Raw genomic sequence first — 18,969 nt, 5'->3', positions numbered from 1 at the left:
TGCAGGCATTAAATGAAAGAAGTCAGTGTTCCAGCAGAAGGAGACAACGTTTCAGAAAAGGCATTGTAGCAAACCAAAAAAGAAATTTTAAGCGCAGCAGAGTAACCAGCGCACATACCTGTTAGCTCAGGTGAGTTTAAAAGGCTGCTGTTGATAACAAGGGCATTTGCTAAATAGATGGTGTGTGTGCAACAATATACTGAAAGGTCAATTATATTGTGCAGCTTATCTCACCACCTGTAGTTATTTAGGTGAAAGCTCCAAAATGCTTGCCTAATATGTCTGTTTATCCAAAAGGAAGTAAAAAGGGAGAGCTAGAAAGATAGCATTGCATCACATTACATGGCAATGCAATGCACAGTTGCTGAAGTTGAACCAAAATGAGCTTGTAATCTGGCTTCTGCAACTTTGAACATGAAAAATCCAATGAGGAGAAGAAAAGCAAAGCCAAAGAGTCCATCCCAAAATCCGACAAACAAGCAAAATGAACAAAAAACATTGAATTCAATTCTTTCTGATTTTAGAAACTGCATTAAAGAAGGGGTGCACCGGTCCTGGAGATACTGCAATACCAGGTCAATGCGTGGAGTGGACAGAGCAAGCTCTTTTTCCATCTCCCTGTTCTAAAAATCCATTTAATATATGGTCCCCAGATAGGGGACGTATCAGATATTAAACTGATAAGAACAGATACTACACTTGATCTTAGCCAAAAGGCCGAGAAGCGATAACCAGAATTGGTTTCAAACTACGGAGCCACCCAAGGATCCTGAAAAGTCCATTTGTGGAGATGAGCTCCTGGACTCCCGTTAAGAAGACATGTTGTCAACCTCTAGATCCCTTACATGCCTGCACTTTTCGGCTTGCTGCTGCTGCAATCCACGCGTTTTAGATCTGCATAACTCCACCTCTTTAAACACAGCACCTTCACCCCCTGCTGTTCCCACCCGCCTCAACACCGTTGGAAGGGAGGAGAACCAATTAAGGCGGGGGGTGGGGTGGAACGAGCAGCTGTCTACCCTTAGCAGGAGGGCTCCTGATTACATACCTCTCCTGCTGCTGCTGCTGCTGGCTGTCCAGCAGCAGACTGAAGGTGGCTGCTGCTGTGCACAGGTATATAAAGGCTCAGAGCCTATTATGACACGCGCAGCCAGCGTTCCATTGCCACATTCCATCTACTGCAGGCAGGATACCTGGCTGGCTGAATGTCGCTGAGAAGCTCACAGAGACCGCCATAAGCAACAGTTTAACAGAATGCCACAGACTAATCAACCAAACTTTTTGGGTTGGGTTCTCTTTTATAGTCTGCAGGCATTAAATGAAACAAGTCAGTGTTCCAGCAGAAGGAGACAACGTTTCAGAAAAGGCATTGTAGCAAACCAAAAAAGAAATTTTAAGCGCAGCAGAGTAACCAGCGCACATACCTGTTAGCTCAGGTGAGTTTAAAAGGCTGCTGTTGATAACAAGGGCATTTGCTAAATAGATGGTGTGTGTGCAACAATATACTGAAAGGTCAATTATATTGTGCAGCTTATCTCACCACCTGTAGTTATTTAGGTGAAAGCTCCAAAATGCTTGCCTAATATGTCTGTTTATCCAAAAGGAAGTAAAAAGGGAGAGCTAGAAAGATAGCATTGCATCACATTACATGGCAATGCAATGCACAGTTGCTGAAGTTGAACCAAAATGAGCTTGTAATCTGGCTTCTGCAACTTTGAACATGAAAAATCCAATGAGGAGAAGAAAAGCAAAGCCAAAGAGTCCATCCCAAAATCCGACAAACAAGCAAAATGAACAAAAAACATTGAATTCAATTCTTTCTGATTTTAGAAACTGCATTAAAGAAGGGGTGCACCGGTCCTGGAGATACTGCAATACCAGGTCAATGCGTGGAGTGGACAGAGCAAGCTCTTTTTCCATCTCCCTGTTCTAAAAATCCATTTAATATATGGTCCCCAGATAGGGGACGTATCAGATATTAAACTGATAAGAACAGATACTACACTTGATCTTAGCCAAAAGGCCGAGAAGCGATAACCAGAATTGGTTTCAAACTACGGAGCCACCCAAGGATCCTGAAAAGTCCATTTGTGGAGATGAGCTCCTGGACTCCCGTTAAGAAGACATGTTGTCAACCTCTAGATCCCTTACATGCCTGCACTTTTCGGCTTGCTGCTGCTGCAATCCACGCGTTTTAGATCTGCATAACTCCACCTCTTTAAACACAGCACCTTCACCCCCTGCTGTTCCCACCCGCCTCAACACCGTTGGAAGGGAGGAGAACCAATTAAGGCGGGGGGTGGGGTGGAACGAGCAGCTGTCTACCCTTAGCAGGAGGGCTCCTGATTACATACCTCTCCTGCTGCTGCTGCTGGCTGTCCAGCAGCAGACTGAAGGTGGCTGCTGCTGTGCACAGGTATATAAAGGCTCAGAGCCTATTATGACATGCGCAGCCAGCGTTCCATTGCCACATTCCATCTACTGCAGGCAGGATACCTGGCTGGCTGAATGTGGCTGAGAAGCTCACAGAGACCGCCATAAGCAACAGTTTAACAGAATGCCACAGACTAATCAACCAAACTTTTTGGGTTGGGTTCTCTTTTATAGTCTGCAGGCATTAAATGAAAGAAGTCAGTGTTCCAGCAGAAGGAGACAACGTTTCAGAAAAGGCATTGTAGCAAACCAAAAAAGAAATTTTAAGCGCAGCAGAGTAACCAGCGCACATACCTGTTAGCTCAGGTGAGTTTAAAAGGCTGCTGTTGATAACAAGGGCATTTGCTAAATAGATGGTGTGTGTGCAACAATATACTGAAAGGTCAATTATATTGTGCAGCTTATCTCACCACCTGTAGTTATTTAGGTGAAAGCTCCAAAATGCTTGCCTAATATGTCTGTTTATCCAAAAGGAAGTAAAAAGGGAGAGCTAGAAAGATAGCATTGCATCACATTACATGGCAATGCAATGCACAGTTGCTGAAGTTGAACCAAAATGAGCTTGTAATCTGGCTTCTGCAACTTTGAACATGAAAAATCCAATGAGGAGAAGAAAAGCAAAGCCAAAGAGTCCATCCCAAAATCCGACAAACAAGCAAAATGAACAAAAAACATTGAATTCAATTCTTTCTGATTTTAGAAACTGCATTAAAGAAGGGGTGCACCGGTCCTGGAGATACTGCAATACCAGGTCAATGCGTGGAGTGGACAGAGCAAGCTCTTTTTCCATCTCCCTGTTCTAAAAATCCATTTAATATATGGTCCCCAGATAGGGGACGTATCAGATATTAAACTGATAAGAACAGATACTACACTTGATCTTAGCCAAAAGGCCGAGAAGCGATAACCAGAATTGGTTTCAAACTACGGAGCCACCCAAGGATCCTGAAAAGTCCATTTGTGGAGATGAGCTCCTGGACTCCCGTTAAGAAGACATGTTGTCAACCTCTAGATCCCTTACATGCCTGCACTTTTCGGCTTGCTGCTGCTGCAATCCACGCGTTTTAGATCTGCATAACTCCACCTCTTTAAACACAGCACCTTCACCCCCTGCTGTTCCCACCCGCCTCAACACCGTTGGAAGGGAGGAGAACCAATTAAGGCGGGGGGTGGGGTGGAACGAGCAGCTGTCTACCCTTAGCAGGAGGGCTCCTGATTACATACCTCTCCTGCTGCTGCTGCTGCTGGCTGTCCAGCAGCAGACTGAAGGTGGCTGCTGCTGTGCACAGGTATATAAAGGCTCAGAGCCTATTATGACACGCGCAGCCAGCGTTCCATTGCCACATTCCATCTACTGCAGGCAGGATACCTGGCTGGCTGAATGTCGCTGAGAAGCTCACAGAGACCGCCATAAGCAACAGTTTAACAGAATGCCACAGACTAATCAACCAAACTTTTTGGGTTGGGTTCTCTTTTATAGTCTGCAGGCATTAAATGAAAGAAGTCAGTGTTCCAGCAGAAGGAGACAACGTTTCAGAAAAGGCATTGTAGCAAACCAAAAAAGAAATTTTAAGCGCAGCAGAGTAACCAGCGCACATACCTGTTAGCTCAGGTGAGTTTAAAAGGCTGCTGTTGATAACAAGGGCATTTGCTAAATAGATGGTGTGTGTGCAACAATATACTGAAAGGTCAATTATATTGTGCAGCTTATCTCACCACCTGTAGTTATTTAGGTGAAAGCTCCAAAATGCTTGCCTAATATGTCTGTTTATCCAAAAGGAAGTAAAAAGGGAGAGCTAGAAAGATAGCATTGCATCACATTACATGGCAATGCAATGCACAGTTGCTGAAGTTGAACCAAAATGAGCTTGTAATCTGGCTTCTGCAACTTTGAACATGAAAAATCCAATGAGGAGAAGAAAAGCAAAGCCAAAGAGTCCATCCCAAAATCCGACAAACAAGCAAAATGAACAAAAAACATTGAATTCAATTCTTTCTGATTTTAGAAACTGCATTAAAGAAGGGGTGCACCGGTCCTGGAGACACTGCAATACCAGGTCAATGCGTGGAGTGGACAGAGCAAGCTCTTTTTCCATCTCCCTGTTCTAAAAATCCATTTAATATATGGTCCCCAGATAGGGGACGTATCAGATATTAAACTGATAAGAACAGATACTACACTTGATCTTAGCCAAAAGGCCGAGAAGCGATAACCAGAATTGGTTTCAAACTACGGAGCCACCCAAGGATCCTGAAAAGTCCATTTGTGGAGATGAGCTCCTGGACTCCCGTTAAGAAGACATGTTGTCAACCTCTAGATCCCTTACATGCCTGCACTTTTCGGCTTGCTGCTGCTGCAATCCACGCGTTTTAGATCTGCATAACTCCACCTCTTTAAACACAGCACCTTCACCCCCTGCTGTTCCCACCCGCCTCAACACCGTTGGAAGGGAGGAGAACCAATTAAGGCGGGGGGTGGGGTGGAACGAGCAGCTGTCTACCCTTAGCAGGAGTGCTCCTGATTACATACCTCTCCTGCTGCTGCTGCTGCTGGCTGTCCAGCAGCAGACTGAAGGTGGCTGCTGCTGTGCACAGGTATATAAAGGCTCAGAGCCTATTATGACACGCGCAGCCAGCGTTCCATTGCCACATTCCATCTACTGCAGGCAGGATACCTGGCTGGCTGAATGTCGCTGAGAAGCTCACAGAGACCGCCATAAGCAACAGTTTAACAGAATGCCACAGACTAATCAACCAAACTTTTTGGGTTGGGTTCTCTTTTATAGTCTGCAGGCATTAAATGAAAGAAGTCAGTGTTCCAGCAGAAGGAGACAACGTTTCAGAAAAGGCATTGTAGCAAACCAAAAAAGAAATTTTAAGCGCAGCAGAGTAACCAGCGCACATACCTGTTAGCTCAGGTGAGTTTAAAAGGCTGCTGTTGATAACAAGGGCATTTGCTAAATAGATGGTGTGTGTGCAACAATATACTGAAAGGTCAATTATATTGTGCAGCTTATCTCACCACCTGTAGTTATTTAGGTGAAAGCTCCAAAATGCTTGCCTAATATGTCTGTTTATCCAAAAGGAAGTAAAAAAGGAGAGCTAGAAAGATAGCATTGCATCACATTACATGGCAATGCAATGCACAGTTGCTGAAGTTGAACCAAAATGAGCTTGTAATCTGGCTTCTGCAACTTTGAACATGAAAAATCCAATGAGGAGAAGAAAAGCAAAGCCAAAGAGTCCATCCCAAAATCCGACAAACAAGCAAAATGAACAAAAAAACATTGAATTCAATTCTTTCTGATTTTAGAAACTGCATTAAAGAAGGGGTGCACCGGTCCTGGAGATACTGCAATACCAGGTCAATGCGTGGAGTGGACAGAGCAAGCTCTTTTTCCATCTCCCTGTTCTAAAAATCCATTTAATATATGGTCCCCAGATAGGGGACGTATCAGATATTAAACTGATAAGAACAGATACTACACTTGATCTTAGCCAAAAGGCCGAGAAGCGATAACCAGAATTGGTTTCAAACTACGGAGCCACCCAAGCATCCTGAAAAGTCCATTTGTGGAGATGAGCTCCTGGACTCCCGTTAAGAAGACATGTTGTCAACCTCTAGATCCCTTACATGCCTGCACTTTTCGGCTTGCTGCTGCTGCAATCCACGCGTTTTAGATCTGCATAACTCCACCTCTTTAAACACAGCACCTTCACCCCCTGCTGTTCCCACCCGCCTCAACACCGTTGGAAGGGAGGAGAACCAATTAAGGCGGGGGGTGGGGTGGAACGAGCAGCTGTCTACCCTTAGCAGGAGGGCTCCTGATTACATACCTCTCCTGCTGCTGCTGCTGGCTGTCCAGCAGCAGACTGAAGGTGGCTGCTGCTGTGCACAGGTATATAAAGGCTCAGAGCCTATTATGACACGCGCAGCCAGCGTTCCATTGCCACATTCCATCTACTGCAGGCAGGATACCTGGCTGGCTGAATGTCGCTGAGAAGCTCACAGAGACCGCCATAAGCAACAGTTTAACAGAATGCCACAGACTAATCAACCAAACTTTTTGGGTTGGGTTCTCTTTTATAGTCTGCAGGCATTAAATGAAACAAGTCAGTGTTCCAGCAGAAGGAGACAACGTTTCAGAAAAGGCATTGTAGCAAACCAAAAAAGAAATTTTAAGCGCAGCAGAGTAACCAGCGCACATACCTGTTAGCTCAGGTGAGTTTAAAAGGCTGCTGTTGATAACAAGGGCATTTGCTAAATAGATGGTGTGTGTGCAACAATATACTGAAAGGTCAATTATATTGTGCAGCTTATCTCACCACCTGTAGTTATTTAGGTGAAAGCTCCAAAATGCTTGCCTAATATGTCTGTTTATCCAAAAGGAAGTAAAAAGGGAGAGCTAGAAAGATAGCATTGCATCACATTACATGGCAATGCAATGCACAGTTGCTGAAGTTGAACCAAAATGAGCTTGTAATCTGGCTTCTGCAACTTTGAACATGAAAAATCCAATGAGGAGAAGAAAAGCAAAGCCAAAGAGTCCATCCCAAAATCCGACAAACAAGCAAAATGAACAAAAAACATTGAATTCAATTCTTTCTGATTTTAGAAACTGCATTAAAGAAGGGGTGCACCGGTCCTGGAGATACTGCAATACCAGGTCAATGCGTGGAGTGGACAGAGCAAGCTCTTTTTCCATCTCCCTGTTCTAAAAATCCATTTAATATATGGTCCCCAGATAGGGGACGTATCAGATATTAAACTGATAAGAACAGATACTACACTTGATCTTAGCCAAAAGGCCGAGAAGCGATAACCAGAATTGGTTTCAAACTACGGAGCCACCCAAGGATCCTGAAAAGTCCATTTGTGGAGATGAGCTCCTGGACTCCCGTTAAGAAGACATGTTGTCAACCTCTAGATCCCTTACATGCCTGCACTTTTCGGCTTGCTGCTGCTGCAATCCACGCGTTTTAGATCTGCATAACTCCACCTCTTTAAACACAGCACCTTCACCCCCTGCTGTTCCCACCCGCCTCAACACCGTTGGAAGGGAGGAGAACCAATTAAGGCGGGGGGGTGGGGTGGAACGAGCAGCTGTCTACCCTTAGCAGGAGGGCTCCTGATTACATACCTCTCCTGCTGCTGCTGCTGCTGGCTGTCCAGCAGCAGACTGAAGGTGGCTGCTGCTGTGCACAGGTATATAAAGGCTCAGAGCCTATTATGACACGCGCAGCCAGCGTTCCATTGCCACATTCCATCTACTGCAGGCAGGATACCTGGCTGGCTGAATGTCGCTGAGAAGCTCACAGAGACCGCCATAAGCAACAGTTTAACAGAATGCCACAGACTAATCAACCAAACTTTTTGGGTTGGGTTCTCTTTTATAGTCTGCAGGCATTAAATGAAAGAAGTCAGTGTTCCAGCAGAAGGAGACAACGTTTCAGAAAAGGCATTGTAGCAAACCAAAAAAGAAATTTTAAGCGCAGCAGAGTAACCAGCGCACATACCTGTTAGCTCAGGTGAGTTTAAAAGGCTGCTGTTGATAACAAGGGCATTTGCTAAATAGATGGTGTGTGTGCAACAATATACTGAAAGGTCAATTATATTGTGCAGCTTATCTCACCACCTGTAGTTATTTAGGTGAAAGCTCCAAAATGCTTGCCTAATATGTCTGTTTATCCAAAAGGAAGTAAAAAGGGAGAGCTAGAAAGATAGCATTGCATCACATTACATGGCAATGCAATGCACAGTTGCTGAAGTTGAACCAAAATGAGCTTGTAATCTGGCTTCTGCAACTTTGAACATGAAAAATCCAATGAGGAGAAGAAAAGCAAAGCCAAAGAGTCCATCCCAAAATCCGACAAACAAGCAAAATGAACAAAAAACATTGAATTCAATTCTTTCTGATTTTAGAAACTGCATTAAAGAAGGGGTGCACCGGTCCTGGAGATACTGCAATACCAGGTCAATGCGTGGAGTGGACAGAGCAAGCTCTTTTTCCATCTCCCTGTTCTAAAAATCCATTTAATATATGGTCCCCAGATAGGGGACGTATCAGATATTAAACTGATAAGAACAGATACTACACTTGATCTTAGCCAAAAGGCCGAGAAGCGATAACCAGAATTGGTTTCAAACTACGGAGCCACCCAAGGATCCTGAAAAGTCCATTTGTGGAGATGAGCTCCTGGACTCCCGTTAAGAAGACATGTTGTCAACCTCTAGATCCCTTACATGCCTGCACTTTTCGGCTTGCTGCTGCTGCAATCCACGCGTTTTAGATCTGCATAACTCCACCTCTTTAAACACAGCACCTTCACCCCCTGCTGTTCCCACCCGCCTCAACACCGTTGGAAGGGAGGAGAACCAATTAAGGCGGGGGGTGGGGTGGAACGAGCAGCTGTCTACCCTTAGCAGGAGGGCTCCTGATTACATACCTCTCCTGCTGCTGCTGCTGGCTGTCCAGCAGCAGACTGAAGGTGGCTGCTGCTGTGCACAGGTATATAAAGGCTCAGAGCCTATTATGACATGCGCAGCCAGCGTTCCATTGCCACATTCCATCTACTGCAGGCAGGATACCTGGCTGGCTGAATGTGGCTGAGAAGCTCACAGAGACCGCCATAAGCAACAGTTTAACAGAATGCCACAGACTAATCAACCAAACTTTTTGGGTTGGGTTCTCTTTTATAGTCTGCAGGCATTAAATGAAAGAAGTCAGTGTTCCAGCAGAAGGAGACAACGTTTCAGAAAAGGCATTGTAGCAAACCAAAAAAGAAATTTTAAGCGCAGCAGAGTAACCAGCGCACATACCTGTTAGCTCAGGTGAGTTTAAAAGGCTGCTGTTGATAACAAGGGCATTTGCTAAATAGATGGTGTGTGTGCAACAATATACTGAAAGGTCAATTATATTGTGCAGCTTATCTCACCACCTGTAGTTATTTAGGTGAAAGCTCCAAAATGCTTGCCTAATATGTCTGTTTATCCAAAAGGAAGTAAAAAGGGAGAGCTAGAAAGATAGCATTGCATCACATTACATGGCAATGCAATGCACAGTTGCTGAAGTTGAACCAAAATGAGCTTGTAATCTGGCTTCTGCAACTTTGAACATGAAAAATCCAATGAGGAGAAGAAAAGCAAAGCCAAAGAGTCCATCCCAAAATCCGACAAACAAGCAAAATGAACAAAAAACATTGAATTCAATTCTTTCTGATTTTAGAAACTGCATTAAAGAAGGGGTGCACCGGTCCTGGAGATACTGCAATACCAGGTCAATGCGTGGAGTGGACAGAGCAAGCTCTTTTTCCATCTCCCTGTTCTAAAAATCCATTTAATATATGGTCCCCAGATAGGGGACGTATCAGATATTAAACTGATAAGAACAGATTTTGCGTTTATATTTAAAATATCGTAGTCTTTATCTTTTCTTCAGAGCTTTAAAATAACATCTTCCATAGGTGATAGTTCCATATACTCAGGGCTCTTTTCTTTCCAAGCTTCTTCATATCCATTAGGTAGTACATATAAATTTCACTTAATGCCAGTCTTATACAATCCTTGACTTCTATATAGTCTCTTTTAAACAACAATATGTTTCTGGTCTTCCATAGAGCACTTTTAACACAACTCAAAGTGCACCATAAAACTCTCTCTTTTTCTTTCGTCATGTTTGGTAAAATCCCATATAAAACCACTTCATGGCTTAAAAAATTAAGACCAGATAAAAATTTTAAAAGCTCACCACAGTCTTTCCACACTTGCTGTGCAAAATCACAATTCCAAATAAGGTGCATAGTAGTCTCATCATTATTGCACTGATGCCTCGGGCAGGTTTGTATAGTGCTAAGTCTTCTTTTATACTGGAAATCACGAGTCGGTAAACATTCCTGCACAATCATCCAAGCTAAGTCTTTATGTTGATTCATCAGGTAAGGTGCATTTGTTAAATTCCATATTTTAGTGACTCTGCTATATGAATAATGGCTTATGGGCGTCAAAGTTTCTTTCTTTTTTAATTGCTGCAGCAGCTTCCTTGCATTCTTCAATGTCTCCATCTCAAAAGAATCTAGGCCATATAATCTGATAACTTTCTCCAGGATGGCATATTGTTGTGGAGGTGATAACAACACTGGGCTTGTTAAAGAAATGGATATCCACTTTCGCCTCCTAAAAATGTGGCCAGCTGCATATCTTAAAAAATGTGCCCAAGGGCTTGAAGCAAACATATATTTAAAACAGAGGCTAAAAAACTTGGAGTATAAAAACAGTTTGACGTTGGGAACATCCTTACCACCAAGGTGGTGCATCTTGTACATTGTTTCTCTCTTCACCTTTTCGAACTTAGAGTTCCACACAAATTCAAACAGCATTCTCTGTAATCTTCTCGCTGTAAGGTCACTTGGGGGATAAACATAACTGAGATATAACATGACAGGAAGCAGAAGGGCCTTAATAATTAAAACTTTACCTTCGATTGTTAATTTTCTTAATTTCCAAAAGTCAATCTTCTTTTGTATTTTGTCCCTTACTCCATCCCAGCTCTTCATTCCATCATTCTGTCGATCAAAAATCACGCCCAGAATTTTAATCTTCTCTGACTGCATCGGGAGATCAGGGATGGACACATCCGCCCAATTGCCACGGACAAAACAATCACATTTCTCAATGTTTAACTTAAAACCTGAGGCTTCACAAAAAAAATTGGTCGTTCTTATAGCTCTCCTGAGAGCGGCAGGTGATGAACAAAAAATAGTAATATCATCCATGTAGCCCATTACCTTCACATCTCTTCCATGTCCTCCAGGGATAGGGACACCTTTAATCACTTTATCCTCTCGTAGCATAGATAAAAGAGGCTCTATTGCACATATAAATAGCACTGGGGACAAAGGGCAGCCTTGCTTCACACCTGAATGCAAAAACACTTCATTAGACAAAAATCCATTGATTAAAATTTTACTAAAAGAGTTCTTATATAAAAGTGCCACTTGCTTGATAAAAATTTCAGGGAAGCCCATTTTTTTTAAAACCAACCATAAAAAACAATGAGAGACACGATCAAAAGCCTTTTGAAAATCCAACGATAAAATTGCTAAGTCTTGCTTCCTGGATTGCTGGTACCATATGACATCGCGGATGGTATTGAGATGCTCCGCAACTCCTCTTCCTGGCACCCCACATACCTGGTCTTCATAAATAACTTTGGATAAAACTTTTTTAAAACGGTTCACTAAAATTTTGGACATCAACTTGTAATCAACATTCAACAGTGTGATTGGTCTCCAGTTTGCCAGATGGGATTTGGCTCCTTTTTTAAAAATCAGGGAGACCAGACCACTTCTCCAAGATATAGGCAGGATATCACACTTAAAAGCTTCTTTGATTACTAAAAACAAGTCGGGTTTTAAAAAATTCCAAAATTCACGATAAAATTCAACAGGCAAACCGTCAGAACCAGGGGTTTTCCCATAGGAAAAACTTTTGATAGCAGCATCTACTTCCGACAAGGTGACTTCAGTGCATAACAATTCTTGGTCTTCGCGGCTCAGACTATTTTTTAATGAATTAAGGGCATCTTCAGTAAAAGACTGGTCTATAGTTTTCTCATTAAAAAGCTGCTGATAAAACTGGTGAGCTTGGTTGAGCATACCTTCAGTTGTAGTTTCACCCTCTAATTCTGTTATCATTTCCTTAGCAGCAACTACTTTTTTAAAAAAAAATCTTGAGCACTTTTCATTTTTCTCCATCACTTCAATTTTTGAGTTATAAATTATTTCCTTACCCTTCGACTCTATACTCTTTTTAATTTCTTTTTTTGTTGCTTCAATTAAATCGTCCATTTCAAGTCCCACATCTCTTAGTTGATAACAGGTCTGCAATTTAGTAATAAGCCTTTTATGCCAAGCGGACTTTTCTCTTGCATTGGCTATGCTGACCTTGATAAAAAAACTTTTTATCTTCATCTTGCTGTATTCCCACCATTCTAGCAGAGTTAAAAATTTTTGTTGTTTTGTTCTTAAATAATTAAAAAACGCTTTAAAATCTGTTCTTACCTTAGGATCTTGTAACAATGTTGTATTTAGCCTCCAAACTCCTCTTGCCTTGACAAGCCCAGGTAATTCTAACTCTGATAGCAACATCTTATGATCTGAAAAAATGTTTGGGATTAAGACAACAGATTTGACATTCACATATTGGGACATGAAAATAAAATCAATACGAGATTTAGAAGAAGAGTTCTCCCAAGTATAACCGGGATCATTACTACGGATCTCTTTCCAGGAGTCTCTAAGAAAAAAATCAGTTAACAAATCCTTTAGTTGTTTCTCTGTTTTGTCTTTTTTAGGAACGGTGGAACTCCCGCTTCTCCCTTCACCAGGCAAGACACAATTGAAATCCCCACAGAACATCAGAGGCGATGAACCAGGTAGGTAATATTGCACATCTTCAAACAACTGATGTCTCTCTTCCTTCACCGGAGAAGCATAAATGTTCAAAAGTCTAAAGTCCACACCTTTAAAACTAATATTTAAGAAAAGAGCACGTCCAGAAGAAATGTCCACAAAAGAGTTGATTTTAAAGTCATGCGACCTAAACAGCACTCCAATGCCAGAGGAATGATTTTCATTATCTCCGGACCAGATAGAGGGCCCATGAGGCCAATCTTTTCTTAAATCTGCATAATTCATATCAAAGTCAATGTTACATTCTTGCAAACAAAAGACATCACAGTCCACTGTTGACAGGTAGGAAAACAAAGCAGCCCTTCTTGTAGAGCCCCTTATACTCCTCACATTGAGCGAGGCTACTTTAATTGATGAGGTCATGATAGGTTAGTTCAGGTCACACTACTGTCAGAATCAGACATAAAGCCCACCGATGTTAACGGGCTCTGCACTTCTGAGTCCGAAAAAGAAATGTTTATAGGGTCTGAAGGCCTTGGCTCCTCAGGAGGGGCAGCGGGAGCCATTGGCTTGTATTGCAGAAGACTTGGTTTTAATGGACACTTCTTGGAAGTCTCCCTGGCCACATTCTCATCAGACCTATCATCTGTTTTCCTTTTCCTACGAGTTTCCAGCTCCATTGCTTCTTCCTCCGAGCTAAATGTCCCGATTTCAGCAGAGGGACTCCCCTCCACCACCATATCACCCGGATCAGAATCAGCAGCCCAGTCCTTAGATGAAGCTTCCCTCCTCTCAGGACGGACAGGTTTCTCAGCTGGAGGTTTCTGCATAGACGTGGGCTTATGCGCAGCAGGAATAGGAGAACTGGCAGGTTTTCCCTGTGCAGCAGGCACTGAAGTGCTTGTGGACCCGCCTACAGGGGGTTGTGTTCGCACAGTAGATACAGGAGCACCGGTGGGACCCCCCTTAGCAGCAGGAGCAGGAGGGTTGGTTGGCTTCCTCTGTGCAGCAGGTGCAGACGTACCACCTGATGTACTAGCAGGCTTGGTCTGTGGAGCAGGTACTGGAGAGCTAGAAGACTGCCCCCGCGCTGTAGACGCACCCGCAGGAGCAGGAACAGCAGAGGGTTGCCTCTGCCCCCCGGGAGCAGATGGAGGCACACGGGCAGGTTGCTTTGCCAGCGTTTCAGCATAGGTTTCCGCCTTTTTCTTCAAAGGACACTCCCGGAAGGAGTGACCTGGGACCCGGCAGATGTTGCACACCATCTCATTGGTACAGTCCATTGTGGCATGTCCATGCTTGTAGCACTTCTTACAGATTGCCACCTCCTCCTTGCAGTTCTCATAAGTGTGACCGAAACACATGCATTTCCGGCAGAAGAGGGGCATGTCCGGGTAGAAGAGGCGCCCCCGCTCCCTACCGATCAGGAAACTTGACGGAGGATGACGCTGACCACCAATGCCATTTGGATCTTCACAAAATTTAACAAAAAATTTATGCTTTCCCGTCCAGAGGTTTTCCTCATTCATGACCTTGTGGGAATACCGCAGTTCTGGGAAATAGTTTTGAAGAAAGCAAATAATATTAACTAAGGGAACATGAGGGTTGCTCATCTGAACCACGAGCGGCTTCTCTCCACCGGAGTAAAGGATGACAAAGGTGAGTCCTTTAAGATCCTCATCTGAAAGGTGCAGGTGAATCTGGCGGAAGAGGTTCTGGCACGCATACTCCGACTCCAGAGTCAAAGTGAAGGAACCGGGGCGATCTTGAAGGGCCAGGATGTCTTCCCTCTTTACTCCTAGGATCTCCAGCAGCACTCTCCTCACGAAAAACTTCAAGGTCATCTTCTCCTTGGATGCATCGTCCACTTCGATCTTGAAAGAGTTCTTGATGCGAAGGTCACCAGCTCTGGCATAGCGCACTGCGGCCGCTACTGCTGATGCCATCTTCAAAAGGTAGATAGGGTCGATCGCCTTCTTGGTTTCTTTGCGTATCTGCCCCCTAAAGCAGCATGAGGCTTAAGACGGCTTTTACACCGCCGATGCCTCAAGGCCAAGGGCACGATTGGCTTAGAATCCTTCTGGCAAGATGTGGTATCTTAGCCAAAAGGCCGAGAAGCGATAACCAGAATTGGTTTCAAACTACGGAGCCACCCAAGGATCCTGAAAAGTCCATTTGTGGAGATGAGCTCCTGGACTCCCGTTAAGAAGACATGTTGTCAACCTCTAGATCCCTTACATGCCTGCACTTTTCGGCTTGCTGCTGCTGCAATCCACGCGTTTTAGATCTGCATAACTCCACCTCTTTAAACACAGCACCTTCACCCCCTGCTGTTCCCACCCGCCTCAACACCGTTGGAAGGGAGGAGAACCAATTAAGGCGGGGGGGTGGGGTGGAACGAGCAGCTGTCTACCCTTAGCAGGAGGGCTCCTGATTACATACCTCTCCTGCTGCTGCTGCTGCTGGCTGTCCAGCAGCAGACTGAAGGTGGCTGCTGCTGTGCACAGGTATATAAAGGCTCAGAGCCTATTATGACACGCGCAGCCAGCGTTCCATTGCCACATTCCATCTACTGCAGGCAGGATACCTGGCTGGCTGAATGTCGCTGAGAAGCTCACAGAGACCGCCATAAGCAACAGTTTAACAGAATGCCACAGACTAATCAACCAAACTTTTTGGGTTGGGTTCTCTTTTATAGTCTGCAGGCATTAAATGAAAGAAGTCAGTGTTCCAGCAGAAGGAGACAACGTTTCAGAAAAGGCATTGTAGCAAACCAAAAAAGAAATTTTAAGCGCAGCAGAGTAACCAGCGCACATACCTGTTAGCTCAGGTGAGTTTAAAAGGCTGCTGTTGATAACAAGGGCATTTGCTAAATAGATGGTGTGTGTGCAACAATATACTGAAAGGTCAATTATATTGTGCAGCTTATCTCACCACCTGTAGTTATTTAGGTGAAAGCTCCAAAATGCTTGCCTAATATGTCTGTTTATCCAAAAGGAAGTAAAAAGGGAGAGCTAGAAAGATAGCATTGCATCACATTACATGGCAATGCAATGCACAGTTGCTGAAGTTGAACCAAAATGAGCTTGTAATCTGGCTTCTGCAACTTTGAACATGAAAAATCCAATGAGGAGAAGAAAAGCAAAGCCAAAGAGTCCATCCCAAAATCCGACAAACAAGCAAAATGAACAAAAAACATTGAATTCAATTCTTTCTGATTTTAGAAACTGCATTAAAGAAGGGGTGCACCGGTCCTGGAGATACTGCAATACCAGGTCAATGCGTGGAGTGGACAGAGCAAGCTCTTTTTCCATCTCCCTGTTCTAAAAATCCATTTAATATATGGTCCCCAGATAGGGGACGTATCAGATATTAAACTGATAAGAACAGATACTACACTTGATCTTAGCCAAAAGGCCGAGAAGCGATAACCAGAATTGGTTTCAAACTACGGAGCCACCCAAGGATCCTGAAAAGTCCATTTGTGGAGATGAGCTCCTGGACTCCCGTTAAGAAGACATGTTGTCAACCTCTAGATCCCTTACATGCCTGCACTTTTCGGCTTGCTGCTGCTGCAATCCACGCGTTTTAGATCTGCATAACTCCACCTCTTTAAACACAGCACCTTCACCCCCTGCTGTTCCCACCCGCCTCAACACCGTTGGAAGGGAGGAGAACCAATTAAGGCGGGGGGTGGGGTGGAACGAGCAGCTGTCTACCCTTAGCAGGAGGGCTCCTGATTACATACCTCTCCTGCTGCTGCTGCTGCTGGCTGTCCAGCAGCAGACTGAAGGTGGCTGCTGCTGTGCACAGGTATATAAAGGCTCAGAGCCTATTATGACACGCGCAGCCAGCGTTCCATTGCCACATTCCATCTACTGCAGGCAGGATACCTGGCTGGCTGAATGTCGCTGAGAAGCTCACAGAGACCGCCATAAGCAACAGTTTAACAGAATGCCACAGACTAATCAACCAAACTTTTTGGGTTGGGTTCTCTTTTATAGTCTGCAGGCATTAAATGAAAGAAGTCAGTGTTCCAGCAGAAGGAGACAACGTTTCAGAAAAGGCATTGTAGCAAACCAAAAAAGAAATTTTAAGCGCAGCAGAGTAACCAGCGCACATACCTGTTAGCTCAGGTGAGTTTAAAAGGCTGCTGTTGATAACAAGGGCATTTGCTAAATAGATGGTGTGTGTGCAACAATATACTGAAAGGTCAATTATATTGTGCAGCTTATCTCACCACCTGCAGTTATTTAGGTGAAAGCTCCAAAATGCTTGCCTAATATGTCTGTTTATCCAAAAGGAAGTAAAAAGGGAGAGCTAGAAAGATAGCATTGCATCACATTACATGGCAATGCAATGCACAGTTGCTGAAGTTGAACCAAAATGAGCTTGTAATCTGGCTTCTGCAACTTTGAACATGAAAAATCCAATGAGGAGAAGAAAAGCAAAGCCAAAGAGTCCATCCCAAAATCCGACAAACAAGCAAAATGAACAAAAAACATTGAATTCAATTCTTTCTGATTTTAGAAACTGCATTAAAGAAGGGGTGCACCGGTCCTGGAGACACTGCAATACCAGGTCAATGCGTGGAGTGGACAGAGCAAGCTCTTTTTCCATCTCCCTGTTCTAAAAATCCATTTAATATATGGTCCCCAGATAGGGGACGTATCAGATATTAAACTGATAAGAACAGATACTACACTTGATCTTAGCCAAAAGGCCGAGAAGCGATAACCAGAATTGGTTTCAAACTACGGAGCCACCCAAGGATCCTGAAAAGTCCATTTGTGGAGATGAGCTCCTGGACTCCCGTTAAGAAGACATGTTGTCAACCTCTAGATCCCTTACATGCCTGCACTTTTCGGCTTGCTGCTGCTGCAATCCACGCGTTTTAGATCTGCATAACTCCACCTCTTTAAACACAGCACCTTCACCCCCTGCTGTTCCCACCCGCCTCAACACCGTTGGAAGGGAGGAGAACCAATTAAGGCGGGGGGTGGGGTGGAACGAGCAGCTGTCTACCCTTAGCAGGAGGGCTCCTGATTACATACCTCTCCTGCTGCTGCTGCTGCTGGCTGTCCAGCAGCAGACTGAAGGTGGCTGCTGCTGTGCACAGGTATATAAAGGCTCAGAGCCTATTATGACACGCGCAGCCAGCGTTCCATTGCCACATTCCATCTACTGCAGGCAGGATACCTGGCTGGCTGAATGTCGCTGAGAAGCTCACAGAGACCGCCATAAGCAACAGTTTAACAGAATGCCACAGACTAATCAACCAAACTTTTTGGGTTGGGTTCTCTTTTATAGTCTGCAGGCATTAAATGAAAGAAGTCAGTGTTCCAGCAGAAGGAGACAACGTTTCAGAAAAGGCATTGTAGCAAACCAAAATAGAAATTTTAAGCGCAGCAGAGTAACCAGCGCACATACCTGTTAGCTCAGGTGAGTTTAAAAGGCTGCTGTTGATAACAAGGGCATTTGCTAAATAGATGGTGTGTGTGCAACAATATACTGAAAGGTCAATTATATTGTGCAGCTTATCTCACCACCTGTAGTTATTTAGGTGAAAGCTCCAAAATGCTTGCCTAATATGTCTGTTTATCCAAAAGGAAGTAAAAAAGGAGAGCTAGAAAGATAGCATTGCATCACATTACATGGCAATGCAATGCACAGTTGCTGAAGTTGAACCAAAATGAGCTTGTAATCTGGCTTCTGCAACTTTGAACATGAAAAATCCAATGAGGAGAAGAAAAGCAAAGCCAAAGAGTCCATCCCAAAATCCGACAAACAAGCAAAATGAACAAAAAAACATTGAATTCAATTCTTTCTGATTTTAGAAACTGCATTAAAGAAGGGGTGCACCGGTCCTGGAGATACTGCAATACCAGGTCAATGCGTGGAGTGGACAGAGCAAGCTCTTTTTCCATCTCCCTGTTCTAAAAATCCATTTAATATATGGTCCCCAGATAGGGGACGTATCAGATATTAAACTGATAAGAACAGATACTACACTTGATCTTAGCCAAAAGGCCGAGAAGCGATAACCAGAATTGGTTTCAAACTACGGAGCCACCCAAGCATCCTGAAAAGTCCATTTGTGGAGATGAGCTCCTGGACTCCCGTTAA

The 18,969-nt window shown here is 43.9% G+C and overlaps 10 non-coding genes and 1 pseudogene across 10 annotated transcripts; all 11 read right to left on the bottom strand.

Moving 5' to 3' along the window:
• Positions 1-538: 538 nt before the first annotated feature.
• Positions 539-729, bottom strand: LOC141213031 (U2 spliceosomal RNA). Its single transcript, XR_012282610.1, has one exon. It is a non-coding gene; the product is annotated as a U2 spliceosomal RNA (small nuclear RNA).
• A 1,115-nt stretch (positions 730-1,844) lies between these two features.
• On the bottom strand, positions 1,845-2,035 carry LOC141213029 (U2 spliceosomal RNA). Its single transcript, XR_012282609.1, has one exon. It is a non-coding gene; the product is annotated as a U2 spliceosomal RNA (small nuclear RNA).
• Positions 2,036-3,147: 1,112 nt separating this feature from the next.
• LOC141213028 (U2 spliceosomal RNA) lies at positions 3,148-3,338 on the bottom strand. The gene has a single exon (XR_012282608.1). It is a non-coding gene; the product is annotated as a U2 spliceosomal RNA (small nuclear RNA).
• Positions 3,339-4,453: 1,115 nt separating this feature from the next.
• Positions 4,454-4,644, bottom strand: LOC141213075 (U2 spliceosomal RNA). Its single transcript, XR_012282653.1, has one exon. It is a non-coding gene; the product is annotated as a U2 spliceosomal RNA (small nuclear RNA).
• A 1,116-nt stretch (positions 4,645-5,760) lies between these two features.
• On the bottom strand, positions 5,761-5,951 carry LOC141213027 (U2 spliceosomal RNA). Its single transcript, XR_012282607.1, has one exon. It is a non-coding gene; the product is annotated as a U2 spliceosomal RNA (small nuclear RNA).
• Positions 5,952-7,063: 1,112 nt separating this feature from the next.
• LOC141213026 (U2 spliceosomal RNA) lies at positions 7,064-7,254 on the bottom strand. The gene has a single exon (XR_012282606.1). It is a non-coding gene; the product is annotated as a U2 spliceosomal RNA (small nuclear RNA).
• Positions 7,255-8,370: 1,116 nt separating this feature from the next.
• LOC141213025 (U2 spliceosomal RNA) lies at positions 8,371-8,561 on the bottom strand. The gene has a single exon (XR_012282605.1). It is a non-coding gene; the product is annotated as a U2 spliceosomal RNA (small nuclear RNA).
• A 1,112-nt stretch (positions 8,562-9,673) lies between these two features.
• On the bottom strand, positions 9,674-9,849 carry LOC141213150 (U2 spliceosomal RNA; annotated as a pseudogene).
• A 6,232-nt stretch (positions 9,850-16,081) lies between these two features.
• On the bottom strand, positions 16,082-16,272 carry LOC141213024 (U2 spliceosomal RNA). The gene has a single exon (XR_012282604.1). It is a non-coding gene; the product is annotated as a U2 spliceosomal RNA (small nuclear RNA).
• A 1,115-nt stretch (positions 16,273-17,387) lies between these two features.
• On the bottom strand, positions 17,388-17,578 carry LOC141213074 (U2 spliceosomal RNA). Its single transcript, XR_012282652.1, has one exon. It is a non-coding gene; the product is annotated as a U2 spliceosomal RNA (small nuclear RNA).
• Positions 17,579-18,694: 1,116 nt separating this feature from the next.
• On the bottom strand, positions 18,695-18,885 carry LOC141213023 (U2 spliceosomal RNA). The gene has a single exon (XR_012282603.1). It is a non-coding gene; the product is annotated as a U2 spliceosomal RNA (small nuclear RNA).
• Positions 18,886-18,969: the final 84 nt, after the last annotated feature.

Source organism: Phyllobates terribilis, unplaced genomic scaffold (assembly GCF_046119375.1).
Source record: "Phyllobates terribilis strain yellow unplaced genomic scaffold, ASM4611937v1 Scaffold_187__1_contigs__length_3656778, whole genome shotgun sequence".
Lineage (NCBI taxonomy): Eukaryota > Metazoa > Chordata > Amphibia > Anura > Dendrobatidae > Phyllobates > Phyllobates terribilis.
Note: the sequence above shows the minus strand (reverse complement) of the source record. Positions and strands in the feature narration are given on the sequence as shown.